The following is a 15,492-nucleotide window of genomic DNA, read 5'->3' on the forward strand; positions in this document are numbered from 1 at the left end:
TTCTCTCGTTCTCTCTCTGTCCCTGTTTCTTTCTCTCATTCTCTCTCTCTGTCCCTGTTTCTTTCTCTCATTCTCTCTCTCTGTCCCTGTTTCTTTCTCTCGTTCTCTCTCTGTCCCTGTTTCTTTCTCTCATTCTCTCTGTCTGTCCCTGTTTCTTTCTCTCGTTCTCGTTCTCTCTCTCTCTCTGTCCCTGTTTCTTTCTCTCGTTCTCGTTCTCTCTCTGTCCCTGTTTCTTTCTCTCGTTCTCTCTCTGTCCCTGTTTCTTTCTCTCGTTCTCTCTCTGTCCCTGTTTCTTTCTCTCGTTCTCTCGCTCTGTCCCTGTTTCTTTCTCTCGTTCTCTCGCTCTGTCCCTGTTTCTTTCTCTCGTTCTCTCTCTCTGTCCCTGTTTCTTTCTCTCATTCTCTCTCTCTGTCCCTGTTTCTTTCTCTCATTCCGTCTCTGTCCCTGTTTCTTTCTCTCATTCTCTCTCTGTCCCTGTTTCTTTCTCTCGTTCTCTCTCTGTCTGTCCCTGTTTCTTTCTCAAATTTTGTCTCTGTCCCTGTTTCTTTTTCTCATTCTGTCTCTGTCCCTGTTTCTTTCTCTCGTTCTCTCTCTCTCTGTTCCTGTTTCTTTCTCTCGTTCTCTCTCTGTCCCTGTTTCTTTCTCTCTTGATCTCTCTCTCTCTCTCTCTCTCTTGCTCTCTCTCTCTTTCCCTCTCATTGTGTCTGTTTTCTCTCTCTCAATTCAATTAACATGTTCAATTCAAAGGGCTTAATTGGCATGGGAAACACACTGTATGTTTACATCTCTCTCTCGCTCTCTCTCTTTCTCGCTCTAAAGGACACTGAGCTGAACCATGTGTGAGGAATGAGAATGGAATTGTGTGTGTATACGTGGGCCCTTTTGTCTGCCTGTAGGGAAGGCGTGTGCGCACACACATAGTTATCCCTCCAGCGGTACAGTATTACAGTCCTACAGCTCTCCTCTGCCCCCTTGAGGTGAAATCAAGTCCTGAAATATTTCAAATCAAATCACAGTCTATTTGTCGCATGCACAGATCAGCAGATCTTAAAGCAGGTGTAGCAAAACCCTTACGTTTCTAGCTCCAGCAATGCAGTGTCTAACAGTGCAATGCTGATACACAAATACACAACAAAAAAAACAGAAATGAAGAAATATCAGAATGAGCAATGTCAGAGTCCTGAATATAAATACGTGGTGGTGTATAGGCAGTCTGGACAATGTGTAAGTAGGAAAATGTACTGGCTGTCCAGCAGTAGTTATATAGGATGAGCTACAGTATGTCTAGAATACAGTACGTACATATAAAGTGACGAATCAATTAATTAGCTTCATTTCTCAGAGATCAAATAAAATGTCAGCAAAATAATGTCACAGGAACTCTATGGGACAGTAATGAACACATGTAATGAACACTCCGTGTACTGTCAATTGTAATGCCCTGTGTTTTGCCTGTGTTTGTCATATGATTCAAATGCCTGTGACATATTGGATCCTAATGCAACACATACCGTATAGATTCGGTGCATATTGTTCTCGTAACGTTGCAACCTTTTGGTACGTTTGCCAGAAATCCCTGGTTTTCCAGAAATCCCATTTGGAAGATTCCTGGAATCAGGAGGACATAAACTGAAAATCTGGGAATCTTCCAACCGGGAAGATGGACAATCTGGGAGTTTTGGGAAAGTTACCGGAATTTTGGAACCTTTAGTTCTCAGTAGAAATGATCTCCAGGTGAGGGACACTGATCTTTGACCTTGTGTTTTCAGATACACCAACAGAATGCCAGGGAGAGCCTGCCTCACAGCTCCCGTAAGAGAGTGAATAAGACAGATTGAATCCTCACCTCCCTGTCGGTTGTCTGCTTACTGAGAGATATAACTCCGGATCCAGGTACAGGACAGGGAGCTGTCACACACCTTAGGCTTGGCTTCAGCATCTCTCAGCTCAGGGGGACAGCAACGGAGGACGCTGTTTTTTCACCTGAATGTCTTGTATCACTCGCTGAGGTTCTCCTGTTGGAAAACCAGGCCAGATGGGAGCGATTGTAGTTGAGGGAAGCTTCATAGTGCCCTCTACAGGGCATTGAGGGGAAGTCACTCTGTCTGAGGAGTCCACATCTGACCACAATCTACTCGGGGCAAGTCCCAAATGACACCCTATTCCCTATTTAGTGCACTACTTTCGACCAGGGTCCTTTGGGCTCTGGTCAAAAGTAGTGTATTATATTGGAAATATATAGGAAATAGGGTCCCTTTTGGGATGCAGAGTCTGTCTGAGGAGTCCACATCTGACCAGAATCCTTCACGACCCCACGCTTTTGTGCCCAAAGGGCCTTTTTTTTACAGCATCACCATTATAACGCAATGGAGGAGGTGGACAGAGGTAGACAGCTCATAGGTTTTACTAGTACCAAAGAGACTTCTTCGCTAACTATGACACTCAAACTACTACTACCGGAGGAGGCAAGACGTTACTACGGCGACAGACAAAACAAACAAACAATTCCCTGTTATTAAACCCTTGAATGCTTGGTTTCTATGATCTCTACATTCCAGTATAGGGAACGATGACCCTTTCTTTGAATGTGTTTTCATTTCTCGTCCACCTGTTGTGATGATATGATGTCTCCAGAATGCAACATGTACATGTGGACATGGGAATGCACGCACAATAATAATAATCGAACAGAAACCCATATCTTCTCAATACTTTTCCCACCACCATGTCCAGAAGAGGGGCCACTAGACATTACTAGACGAGTAGGATCACGAGAGGTGGAGGAGCTACCAGTGGTGCCCCACCAATGAGAGTGTGAGATCTACACAGAAGAGAGAACCAAACGGAGCGCAAGTAAGCGTGGCCACGGCTGTTTTTTGTTTGTTTGTTAGCCATCACAAAGCCATCAGTTGTCAATCCCAGAGCACTTTGGGACTTTGTTGTTGTTTCGTTTCTTTTTATGATCTATTTGTTGATTTATTTTCATCTTGTTTAGTTTCTTATCATTTCTGCCTGGTATTTTTTGGGAAAAGAAGAGCCTTATTCAGTCCATATTTTTTACTTGTATAACTCATATGTTTTGAAATGTCCATCATACCTTTCTTAATTATTTTTTTTTGCACAAATGTATACTACTGTATGTATATACATCTAGCTAGAACACTGATAATGTACATGATTCATTTGTGTATTTATTCATTTATATTTATGTGACTTCTGTATTTTTTTGTTTCATGTTTTTCTTTGGTAAATCTATTTATATTTGAATGGTCTATGGTTTTCTTATGAATTATCTCGTGTTTGAATAATTTGCTGGTTGATTTTTAAAAGCAATAGCATGCAGAAAACGTTGTACAGCACAATGGTGTTAATGTTGTTTAAATTCGTGCTTGGGGATATCTGAGACATGTTGAATAACATCAGTAAATGTGTCTGAGAGAGTTGCATAACCACACATACACACCTAAATCTCGGCATTTACGCTAACCCACGCACACACACACACACACACACACACACACACACACACACACACACACACACACACACACACACACACACAGGATTGGTTGGAAGCAATCATCATTTCAAATGTTCTATGCAATGATTCATTTTGAAACTGGAAAAGACTCCAAAAAAGTTTAATATCATGATGACCAATGTTACTCACACGACTCCCAACATCATTGTGAACTGAAAAACGTCAGAAAACGGTTATGAACATGTTTGTACTTGTATGTATGGATCTTAATATTGAACTATTGAATCTAGACTTGTTTTTATTTTTGTGGCATGTTTAATAGTACCCCATCACTCCCCATACGGGGGACTTGTTGCCAAAGGGTTAACTGTATAGACTGTCAGTCATGAATGTCCAACATCTTGTTGCTAGAAGCATGGGTTTGCTTGGCTTCGTCCGGCTGTTTGTATGACCTCATTAAGTCTTGGTGTGTGTGTGGCTTGACCAGGTTTCCACTGTGCCGTGGCGTGTTCGGCTTACAGTGACTGTCCAATCCGTGCTGCTATACAAACCTGTGATGCAGTTGGTCAAGAAATTCTCCATGTAAAATGTAATTGTGCGTATTACGGTCGGTGTATAATCTGAAGGGTGGGTGGGCGGGGCGGGGGGGTTAGTTTCTGGTATCTGATTGGTTGATCAGACCATCCAACAAATATAACTGTTTCGTATGCCTCACTGCATATCGGGATGGCTTCATGTGGTAATATATGATGTGGGAAACAACATTAAAGTGCTTTGAAGCCACTAAAAGGTACATTTAAAGAACAACAAATCAAGGTATTATTTGTAGTTGGAGGAACAATGGGGGAAATCCTTTCCTCCACTTAGTTGTGCATTCATTTCACTGGGAGACTAAGTGAAAATGTGACTTAAATTGATGTTAAGATACGCCCTTAAATGAACAGAAGCACGTCTAGAACTCCATCAGTGAACCGCTGAACCTTCCATATCCAAGGCCAACCTAGAGGGAACCTCCAGGGAACCTAGAGGGAACCTAAAGGGAACCTACAGTACTGTCAGTCAAGTCCGAGAGACTCGACATGCTGCTGACCCCAAGCCTGTCATTTACCAAATCAGGGCACGTTATAATGAAAGCACAAGCCTGACTGGTTACAGTTTGTCACTATACTGTCTGTAAAGACACAGAAATATGACACACCAATAGGAAATGTGTTGACAATTTCAAGGCGAGGTAAAAACAAATCAAGTATCTCATGTCATTAATATGAATGAGTGTGGGTAGAATGAATCACAGAGGGTCCTTAGTGGTGGTTCGGTATAGACAGACGCATGCTCACCATCTTCATGGAGACGTTGTGGTCGATAAGAGAAGAGGTGCATGTGACAGAACAGCCATCACTGACTGTAGTCGTCCAGCGAGACACAAGGACGGACAGACAGACATTGTCACTGTAAATACAGATGGATTCTTCTGTACAGTGTTTGAGTTCATAGTAAGGCCGTCTTGTGCATCCCCCACGCTGTACTTGCTGCCAACTTTTTGTGCTTTTGTGCATAATATAATATTTATTATGATTAAATATTATGATTATAATGATGAAATGAGCGGTGTATGTGACTGTTGGCAAAAGGGGAACAACTTGTATTCAGAAAACATATCTGGTCTCTGTAGAGTTTCTATACATATTGTGTTTGTAAAACAAGGAGAAATACCTCCATGACAAAAGTTTATCCAGGCGTTCTATTGTCATTCTATCGGGAGGTTTCAAAGGTGATGGGACATGATCCGCTAATTAAAAAAAAAAAAGAGATTGAAATAAGAGGAAAAAGGAAAGAGAAAATGCAACAAAAAATCCAGAAAAAGTCTTAACTCAAGTCATTCACTGTTGTAAGTGCAATGGGCGAAACATCAGTCGTGTATCCATTGTGAAATCTTGTGTTCTATTCAGTGTATTCCTGTAAACAGATAGAGTAACATTTTGGTGCATCATGTCATGTAATGTGATTAATGAAAATAATGACCCTGCAATTTGTTTCCAATCAGGAAAAAGAATAAAGAGAAAATGAAAAATGTCTCTCTTGTAGTTATTTGTTTGTCATCCACTTTACTATTTTTCCTTGTTCTTTCACTGACTGACTGGCTGAATGACTGACTGGCTGAATGACTGACTGAAATGGTTGCCAACAGCAACCACTGTTCACCACATTGTATTCAAGGAAATAATTGTTGCCTGTCTCTCTAGAAATTACAGAAAAATACAAAGCTCTGCTGAGCCCCTTGGAGCATTGAAAAATAATAGCCATCAGAACAGCCTTAATATGTCGGGGCATGGATTTTACGAGGTGTCAAAATCGTTCCACAGATGCTGGCCCATGTTAACTCCAATGCTTCCAACAGTTGTGTCAAGTTGGCTGAATGTCATTTGGGTGGTAGACAATTCCTGATGCCAGTGGCGGTTAGTGTCGTTTCATGAGCATGGCCTTATTTCTATTACAGCATATTGGATGACTGTCATTCATATTGCATTTACCCAGTTCAATGTAATATCAATAGGTTTAGGCTACTACATGATACTCAAATTGTAAGGAATGACGCTGGAGAATAGATGCAGGTACGGGGAGTTGACATTTAATTAGGAACGGACATGCAACAGGACAGGAACAGCGTCTGAACTGGGAAACACAAAGACAGACGACAAACAATGCAGCGCTGGGGAACTGACAAATATAGGGGAGGTAATAAACAGAAGATCGAGTGAGTCCAGGTGAATTCAATATCACTGATGCGCGTGACGAGGAAAGGCGGGTGTGCGTAAATGATGGTGGCAGGAGAACGTGATGCAGGGCAGCCTGGCGCCCTCGAGCGCATGGGGGGAAGAGCCGAAGCAGGCGTGACACAAATGTTCCCTATACCCATCATGAGGTTGCTACAACCTAGCCTTTGAATGAAAGTTTATAACGAAGGGGCACACAGGTCTAGAGACAAATTTGAGATGACAGACAGTGACATTCAATACTTGCACACTCTTGCCTGCATCTAGCTGATATTGTATAGGATGTAATCATTAGTCCAACAGTTGCAAATGAGTTTCTATTGGACAAATTCAAGTATGTTTATCCCCGTTAGCTTCCGTTTAAAAAACGTTTTTCAACAGAATCGGCGGAATGAATCAAATCAAATCAAAGTTTATTTGTCACGCGCGCCGAATACAACAGGTGACCTTAAAGCGAAATGCTTACTTACAGGCTCTAACAAATGGTGCGGAAAAAGAGGTATGTGTGTGTGTGTAGGTAAGTAAAGAAATAAAACAACAGTAAAAAGACATTTAAAAAAATAGTAGCAAGGCTATATACAGACACCTGTTAGTCAGGCTTATTGAGGTAGTATGTACATGTGGGTATCGTTAAAGTGACTATGCATATATGATGAACAGAGAGTAGCAGAAGTGTAAAAAGAGGGGTTGGGGGGGGGAACACAATGCAAATATGTTGAGCCCAATGTGCGGGAGCACTGGTTGGTTGGGCCAATGTAGGTAGTATGTACATAAATGTAGGTCTTTGACAATGTTTAGGTCCTGGAATGCAGGCAGCTTTGCCCCAGTAATGTACTGGGCCGTACGCACTACCCTCTGAAGTGCCTTGCGGTCGGAGGCCGAGCAATTGCTGTACCAGGCAGTCATGCAACCAGTCAGAATGCTCTCGATGTTGCAGCTGTAGAAAATGTTGAGGATCTCAGGACCCATCTTTTTAGTTTCCTGAGGGGGAATCGGCTTTGTCATGCCCTCTTCACGACTGTCTTGGTGTGTTTGGACCAATCTAGTTTGTTGTTGATGTGGACACCAATGAATTTGAAGCTCTCAACCTGCTCCCCTACAGCCCGTCCAGGATCCAGTTGCAGAGGGAGGTGTTTAGTCCCAGGATCCTTAGCTTGGTGATGAGCTTTGAGGGTACTATAGTGTTGAACGTTGAGCTGTAGTCAATAAACAGCATTCTCACATACAGTGCCTTGCGAAAGTATTCGGCCCCCTTGAACTTTGCGACCTTTTGCCACATTTCAGGCTTCAAACATAAAGATATAAAACTGTCTTTTTTTGTGAAGAATCAGCAACAAGTGGGACACAATCATGAAGTGGAACGACATTTATTGGATATTTCAAACCTTTTTAACAAATCAAAAACTGAAAAATTGGGCGTGCAAAATTATTCAGCCCCTTTACTTTCAGTGTAGCAAACTCTCTCCAGAAGTTCAGTGAGGATCTCTGAATGATCCAATGTTGACCTAAATGACTAATGATGATAAATACAATCCACCTGTGTGTAATCAAGTCTCCGTATAAATGCACCTGCACTGTGATAGTCTCAGAGGTCCGTTAAAAGCGCAGAGAGCATCATGAAGAACAAGGAACACACCAGGCAGGTCTGAGATACTGTTGTGAAGAAGTTTAAAGCCGGATTTGGATACAAAAAGATTTCCCAAGCTTTAAACATCCCAAGGAGCACTGTGCAAGCGATAATATTGAAATGGAAGGAGTATCAGACCACTGCAAATCTACCAAGACCTGGCCGTCCCTCTAAACTTTCAGCTCATACAAGGAGAAGACTGATCAGAGATGCAGCCAAGAGGCCCATGATCACTCTGGATGAACTGCAGAGATCTACAGCTGAGGTGGGAGACTCTGTCCATAGGACAACAATCAGTCGTATATTGCACAAATCTGTCCTTTATGGAAGAGTGGCAAGAAGAAAGCCATTTCTTAAAGATATCCATAAAAAGTGTTGTTTAAAGTTTTCCACAAGCCACCTGGGAGACACACCAAACATGTGGAAGAAGGTGCTCTGGTCAGATGAAACCAAAATTGAACTTTTTGGCAACAATGCAAAACGTTATGTTTGGCGTAAAAGCAACACAGCTCATCACACTGAACACAACATCCCCACTGTCAAACATGGTGGTGGCAGCATCATGGTTTGGGCCTGCTTTTCTTCAGCAGGGACAGGGAAGATGGTTAAAATTGATGGGAAGATGGATGGAGCCAAATACAGGACCATTCTGGAAGAAAACCTGATGGAGTCTGCAAAAGACCTGAGACTGGGACGGAGATTTGTCTTCCAACAAGACAATGATCCAAAACATAAAGCAAAATCTACAATGGAATGGTTCAAAAATAAACATATCCAGGTGTTAGAATGGCCAAGTCAAAGTCCAGACCTGAATCCAATCGAGAATCTGTGGAAAGAACTGAAAACGGCTGTTCACAAATGCTCTCCATCCAACCTCACTGAGCTCGAGCTGTTTTGCAAGGAGGAATGGGAAAAAATGTCAGTCTCTCGATGTGCAAAACTGATAGATACATACCCCAAGCGACTTACAGCTGTAATCACAGCAAAAGGTGGCGCTACAAAGTATTAACTTAAGGGGGCTGAATAATTTTGCACGCCCAATTTTTCCGTTTTTGATTTGTTAAAAAAGTTTGAAATATCCAATAAATGTTGTTCCACTTCATGATTGTGTCCCACTTGTTGATTCTTCACAAAAAAATACAGTTTTATATCTTTATGTTTGAAGCCTGAAATGTGGCAAAAGGTTGCAAAGTTCAAGGGGGCCGAATACTTTCGCAAGGCACTGTAGGTGTTCCTTTTGTCCAGGTGGGAAAGGGCAGTGTGGAGTGCAATAGAGATTGCATCATCTGTGGATCTGTTTGGGCGGTATGCAAATTGGAGTGGGTCTTGGGTTTCTGGGATGATGGTGTTGATGTGAGCCATTACCAGCCTTTCAAAGCACTTCATGGCTATGGACGTGAGTGCTACGGGTCTGTAGTCATTTAGGCAGGTGTGTTCTTGGGCACAGGGACTATGGTGGTCTGCTTGAAGCATGTTGGTATTACAGACTCAATCAGGGACATGTTGAAGATGTCAGTGAAGACACCTGCCAGTTGGTCAGCACATGCCCGGAGCACATGTCCTGGTAATCCGTCTGGCCCCGCAGCCTTGTGTATGTTGATCTGTTTAAAGGTCTTACTCATGTCGGTTACGGAGAGCGTGATCACACAGTCGTCCGGAACAGCTGATGCTCTCATGCATGCCCCAGTGTTGCTTGCCTCGAAGCGAGCATAGAAGTGATTTAGCTCGTCTGGTAGGCTTTTGTCACTGGGCAGCTCGCGGCTGTGCTTCCCTTTGTAGTCTGTAATAGTTTGCAAGCCCTGCCACATCCGATGAGCATCAGAGCCGGTGTAGTATGATTCAATCTTAGCCCTGTATTGATGCTTTGCCTGTTTGATGGTTCGTCACAGGGTATAGTGGGATTTCTTGTAAGCTTCCGGGTTAGAGTCCCGCACCTTGAAAGCGGCAGTTCTACCCTTTAGCTCAGTGCGACTGTTGCCTGTAATCCATGGCTTCTGGTTGGGGTATGTACGTACAGTCACTGTGGGGACGACGTCTTCAATGCACTTATTGATAAAGCCAGTGACTGATGTGGTGTATTCCTCAATGTCATCGGAAGAATCCCGGAACATGTTCCAGTCTGTGATAGCAAAGCAGTCCTGTGGTGTAGCATCTGCTTCATCTGACCATTTTTTTTATAGACCGAGTCACTGGTGCTTCCTGCTTTAATTTTTGCTTGTTAGCAGGAATCAGGAGGATAGAGTTGTGGTTGGATTTACCAAATGGAGGGCGAGGGAGAGCTTTGTACGTCTCTCTGTGTGTGGAGTACAGGTGATCTAGAATTGTTTTCCCTCTGGTTGCACATTTAACATGTTGATAGAGATTTGGTAGAACTGATTTAAGTTTCCCCGCATTAAAGTCTCCGGCCACTAGGAGCACCTCCTCTGGGTGAGTGGTTTCCTGTTTGCTTATTTCCTTATACAGCTGACTGAGTGCAGTCTTAGTGCCAGCATCTGCCTGTGGTGGTAAATAAACAGCCACGAAAAGTATAGCTCAGAACTCTCTAGGCAAGTAGTGTGGCCAGCAGTTTATCACAATATACTCTACTTCAGGCGAGCAAAATCTAGAGGCTTCCTTAGATTTCGTGCACCAGCTGTTGTTTACAAATATGCACAGACCCTCATCTTACCGGAGTGTGCTGTTCTATCCTGCCGGTGCAGCGTGTATCCCGGTAGCTGAATATCCATGTCATCATTCAGCCACAATTCCGTGAAGCATAGGATAATACCGTTTTTGATGTCCCGTTGGTAGGATATTCATGATCTTACCTCGTCTAGTTTATTGTCCAATGATTGCACGTTTGCGAGTAATATTGACGGTTGTCACGTCCTGACCATAGAGAGCCTTTTAATGTCTCTGTTTGGTTTGGTCAGGGTGTGATTTGGGGTGGGCATTCTATGTTTCATTTTATATGATTTTGTGTTTCTATGTTTTGGCCGGGTATGGTTCTCAATCAGGGACAGCTGTCTATCATTGTCTCTGATTGGGAACCATACTTAGGTAGCCCTTTTCCCTCCTTTCTGTGTGGGAAGTTGTCTGTTTGTTGGCACTCATTGTATTTGTGTGGCTGGATAATAGAATATAGCAGCCATGCTGGGTAAAGATCCTAATAAGCCGAAGGGAAAGACTTCTTCCTATGCATTCTTTGTTGCGACGTGCCGGGAAGAACACAAGAAAAACTTTTTCAGAGTTCTCAAAGAAATGCTCAGAGTGGTGGAGGACCATGTCTGCAAAAGAGAATGTGAAGTTTAAGGACATGGCCAAGGGTGACAAAGTCCGTGATGACAGAACTTCCCACCAGCAAAGGACCACGCAGCATGGTAGAGAGGACTCCTGGACATGGGAAGAGATCCTGGATGGTAAGGGACCCTGGAGGCAGGCTGGCGAGTATCGCCATCCAAGGGAGGAACTGGAGGCAGTGAAGGCAGAGCGGCAGCGTTATGAGGGAACAGGGCTAGCAAGAAAGCCCGAGAGGCAGCCCCCCCAATTATTTGGGGAGGGGCACACAGGGAGTGTGGCAGAGTCAGGAATCAGACCTGAGCCAACTCCCCGTGCTTACCGTGGTGAGCATGTGACTGGGCAGGCCCGTGCTATGGGGTGATGCGCACTGTGTCTCGGTTGAGCATTCACAGGCCGATGTGCTCTGTGCCAGAGTCCCGCATTTGCCGGGTGGAAGTGGGCATCCAGCCAGAACGGGTTGTGCCAGCTCCACGGCCCAGTGTATCCGGTACCTCGGCCAAGGAGGAAGCCTCCTTTATGTCTCCCCCGGCTGGTGAGTCCTGTGCCTGCTCCCAGGCCAGGCCTCCTGTGTGTCTCTCCACTCCAGAGACAGTCTCCAGCCAGGAGCCTCCAGAGACAGCCTCCAGCCCGGAGCCTCCAGAGACGGCCTCCAGTCCGGAGCCTCCAGAGACGGCCTCCAGTCCGGAGCCTCCAGAGACGGCCTCCAGTCCGGAGCCTCCAGAGACGGCCTCCAGTCCGGAGCCTCCAGAGACGGCCTCCAGTCCGGAGCCTTCAGAGACGGCCTCCAGTCCGGAGCCTTCAGAGACGGCCTCCAGTCCGGAGCCTTCAGAGACGGCCTCCAGTCCGGAGCCTCCAGAGATGGCCTATCCGGAGCCTCCAGAGACGGCCTCCAGTCCGGAGCCTCCAGACACAGCGCCCAGTCCGGGGCCCGCTTCGAGGACGCCCAGTCCGGGGCCCGCTACGAGGGTCCCCAGTCCAGGGCCCGCTACGAGGGTCCCTAGTCCAGGGCCCGGTACAAGGGTCCCTAGTCCGGTGTCGGAAACGAGGGTCCCCGCACCAGAGGTGCCACCAAAGTGGGGTGAGCCAGTGGTGGAGCGGGGTCTGCGTCCCGCACCTGAGCCGCCACCACGGATGGATGCCCACTCAGACATTCCCCTATAGGTTCAGGTTTTGCGGCCGGAGTCTGCACCTTTGGGGGGGAGGGGGGTACTGTCACGCCCTGACCGTAGAGAGCCTTTTAATGTCTTTATTTGGTTTGGTCTTGGTGTGATTTGGGGTGGGCATTCTATGTTTTGTTTTCTATGATTTTTCTATGATTTCTATGTTTTGGCCTGGTATGGTTCTCAATCAGGGACAGCTGTCTATCGTTGTCTCTGATTGGGAACCATACTTAGGTAGCCCTTTCCCTCCTTTCTGTGTGGGAAGTTGTCTTTGTTTGTTGGCACTATTGCCTTAAGCTTCACGGTTGGTTTTTGGAGTGTTTATGGTTTTTGTCGGCGTCATCCTAAATAAAAAGGGAATATGTACAGTCACCACACTGCACCTTGGTCCAGTTCTTTCAACAGCCGTGACAACGGTAACGGCAGCTTTCCTAGATGTCTTCTGTGGGTCTGGATGAGGCATCCGGCTCTTCGTCCTCTGTGTCGCTTCCTTTTGCAAATAATTGGGATGTCTGCCCTGTGGGGTGTATGGAGAAAATCGTGTGAGTCCTGCTTGCTGCTGTTGTTGTTGTTGAAGAAATCTTTGTCTATTCCGAGGTGAGTGATCACTGTCCTGATATCCAGAAGCTCTTTCCTTCCGTAAGATACGGTTGCAGAAACATTATGTACAAAATCATTTACAAATATCGCTAAAACCCCCCACATAATAGCACAATTGGTTAGGAGACCATAAAACGGCGGCCATCTCCTCCGGCGCCATTTTGCTCAATACACCCCTGATCATGCATAAACACACAGCCACGTTGTATTCCTTCTCGCATCCATGTTCTCGCCTCCTTTCACCTCTTCCCTTCGCTTGTGGACTTCAATGCACAACACATCAACTGTCCAAGCCAAACTGCTGCACACAACCTACATCTTTGTCACCATAGCGAAAGTATCGTCACAGTCAGCATAGCTAATAGAACTAACGTGGTTGTAAACCCAATCATCCAATCAACCAATACAATCATGCAGTAACAGGGACTTCAGGAAACAGCAGAGGGAGCACCCCTCTATCCACATCGACGGGACAGTAGTGGTGAGGGTAGTAAGTTAAGATCCTCGGCGTACACATCACGGACAAACTGAATTGGTCCGCCCACACAGACGGCGTTGTGAAGAAGGCGCAGCAGCACCTCTTCAACCTCAGAAGGCTGGTGAAATTCGGCTTGTCACCAAAAGCACTCACAAACTTCTACAGATGAACAATCGAGAGCATCCTGTCGGGCTGTATCACCGCCTGGTAAGGCAACTGCTCCACCCACAACTGTAAGGCTCCCCAGAGGGTAGTGAGGTCTGCACAACGCATCACCGGGGGCAAACTACCTGCCCTCCAGGACACCTACACCACCCGATGTCACAGGAAGGCCATAAAGATCATCAAGGACAACAACCACCCGAGCCACTGCCTGTTCACCCCGCTATCATCCAGATTGCGAGGTCAGTACAGGTGCATCAAAGCTGGGACCGAGAGACTGAAAAACAGCTTCTATCTCAAGGCCATCAGGCTGTTAATTTGCAAATAAATTCATTAAAAATCCTACAATGTGATTTTCTGGATTTTCTTCTTCTCATTTTGTCTGTCATAGTTGAAGTGTATCTATGATGGAAATTACAGGGCTCTCTCATCTTTTTAAGTGGGAGAACTTGCACAATTGGTGGCTGACTAAATACTTTTTTCCCCCACTGTATATACTGTACTCGATACCATCTACTGCATCTTGCCTATGCCGTTCTGTACCATCACTCATTCATATATCTTTATGTACATATTCTTTATCCCTTTACACTTGTGTGTATAAGGTAGAAGTTCTGGAATTGTTAGGTTAGATTACTCGTTGGTTATTACTGCATTGTCAGAACTAGAAGCACAAGCATTTCGCTACACTCGCATTAACATCTGCTAACCATGTGTATGTGACAAATAAAATTTGATTTGATTTTAACATTACAGTGTACAGTCAGTTACACCTTACACAGTAAGCAGTTACACCGGCGAGCCCCGCTGGCAATAAATTAGTAAAACCAAAAGCTTACCTTGGAAGAGTTCCAGTGTTGTGTTGGATAGTCATAGCCAGCTATCTAACATGGCATCCCTGTGTTTGAGCAGGGTGTTTCAGTAGGCTAAACTAGCTAGCTGCATTTGCTAGCTAAGCATGTGAAACTGAAAGTGAAAAAATATTGCATTTTCATTGAAATCAATCCCAGAAAGGTACTTAATTGTTACCTATAACTGATTTGATATTGAATAAAACATGGCTGTATTGGATCTTTAATTAGAAAAGAAAATCCCATCTCAGGAGGTTAAATCAAACAATTACAATAGAAGTGCCTATTAAGTGCCAAATAAAGTAACAAGGTTGACGATTTCATCTTAAATCAGCCATAAATCCCCTTATGACAGGGTGCATGGAAACGTTTTATGTGCAACAGGGAGGGACATTGTTTTTTATTGATAATTGTCTAGTCTGTCTATCTATGGGGAACAGGGTTGATGTGTTATGCACAAACCACTTTTCCATCACAAAACTGCAGAAAATGTCCAGAGAGACTAGAACCAGCTCACCTGCTTTTCCGATATGTTTTGACTATTAGATGACAGTTCAGTTCACATAACGGGGTAGACCTTAAAATGAGGGACAGGTTTTTTTCTCTCCACTAATCACATTAAATAAATAATAATCTTCAGAAATGACTTTGTCAATGCAACAAAATAACTAGGCCTAGATTCAGTCCGATCAATTATTAACCGGCGATAGCCGACACCCGCATTGGGTGATGTTTTGGTGGTGTCGTAAGTTTAACTGTGTTGGAGCTGTCAAATCGGTGAGCTGTCAAATCGGTGAGCAGCTGCTCTCGATCATTGTCATGAAGCCACACCCATTACACTATGAGATAGTGTAAGCTATGAGAAATAGTTACGCTCAAACTAAATAATTAGGATTTCTATCAGCCTAATTGAGGTGTAGATTACATCTCACATTTGAACTTGTAAACAAGGCTGCATGGAATTTCTTCTAATGCAACTCTGTGCAGCCAATGGCAATGCCCGGTTTAGGTATAATGCCAGGAGCCGCTTGTGAATTTGACAGCTCTAACGCAATTCCACCTCCGACACCCCCTCAACAA

At 44.5% G+C, this 15,492-nt stretch overlaps 1 protein-coding gene across 2 annotated transcripts in view; it reads left to right on the forward strand.

Annotated features, from left to right (window-relative positions):
- bsnb (bassoon (presynaptic cytomatrix protein) b) overlaps positions 1 to 3,562 on the forward strand; it is a 120,879-nt gene extending 117,317 nt beyond the window's left edge. For both annotated transcript variants that reach the window (XM_036950013.2, XM_090205230.1), the window contains exon 13: positions 1,770 to 3,562. The gene's annotated coding sequence lies outside the window, so the exon portion shown is untranslated. The remainder of the gene's footprint in view (positions 1 to 1,769) is intronic.
- Positions 3,563 to 15,492: the final 11,930 nt, after the last annotated feature.

Source organism: Oncorhynchus mykiss, chromosome 17, assembly GCF_057628025.1.
Source record: "Oncorhynchus mykiss isolate SJ-2025 chromosome 17, ASM5762802v1, whole genome shotgun sequence".
In the NCBI taxonomy this organism is placed as follows: Eukaryota; Metazoa; Chordata; class Actinopteri; order Salmoniformes; family Salmonidae; genus Oncorhynchus; species Oncorhynchus mykiss.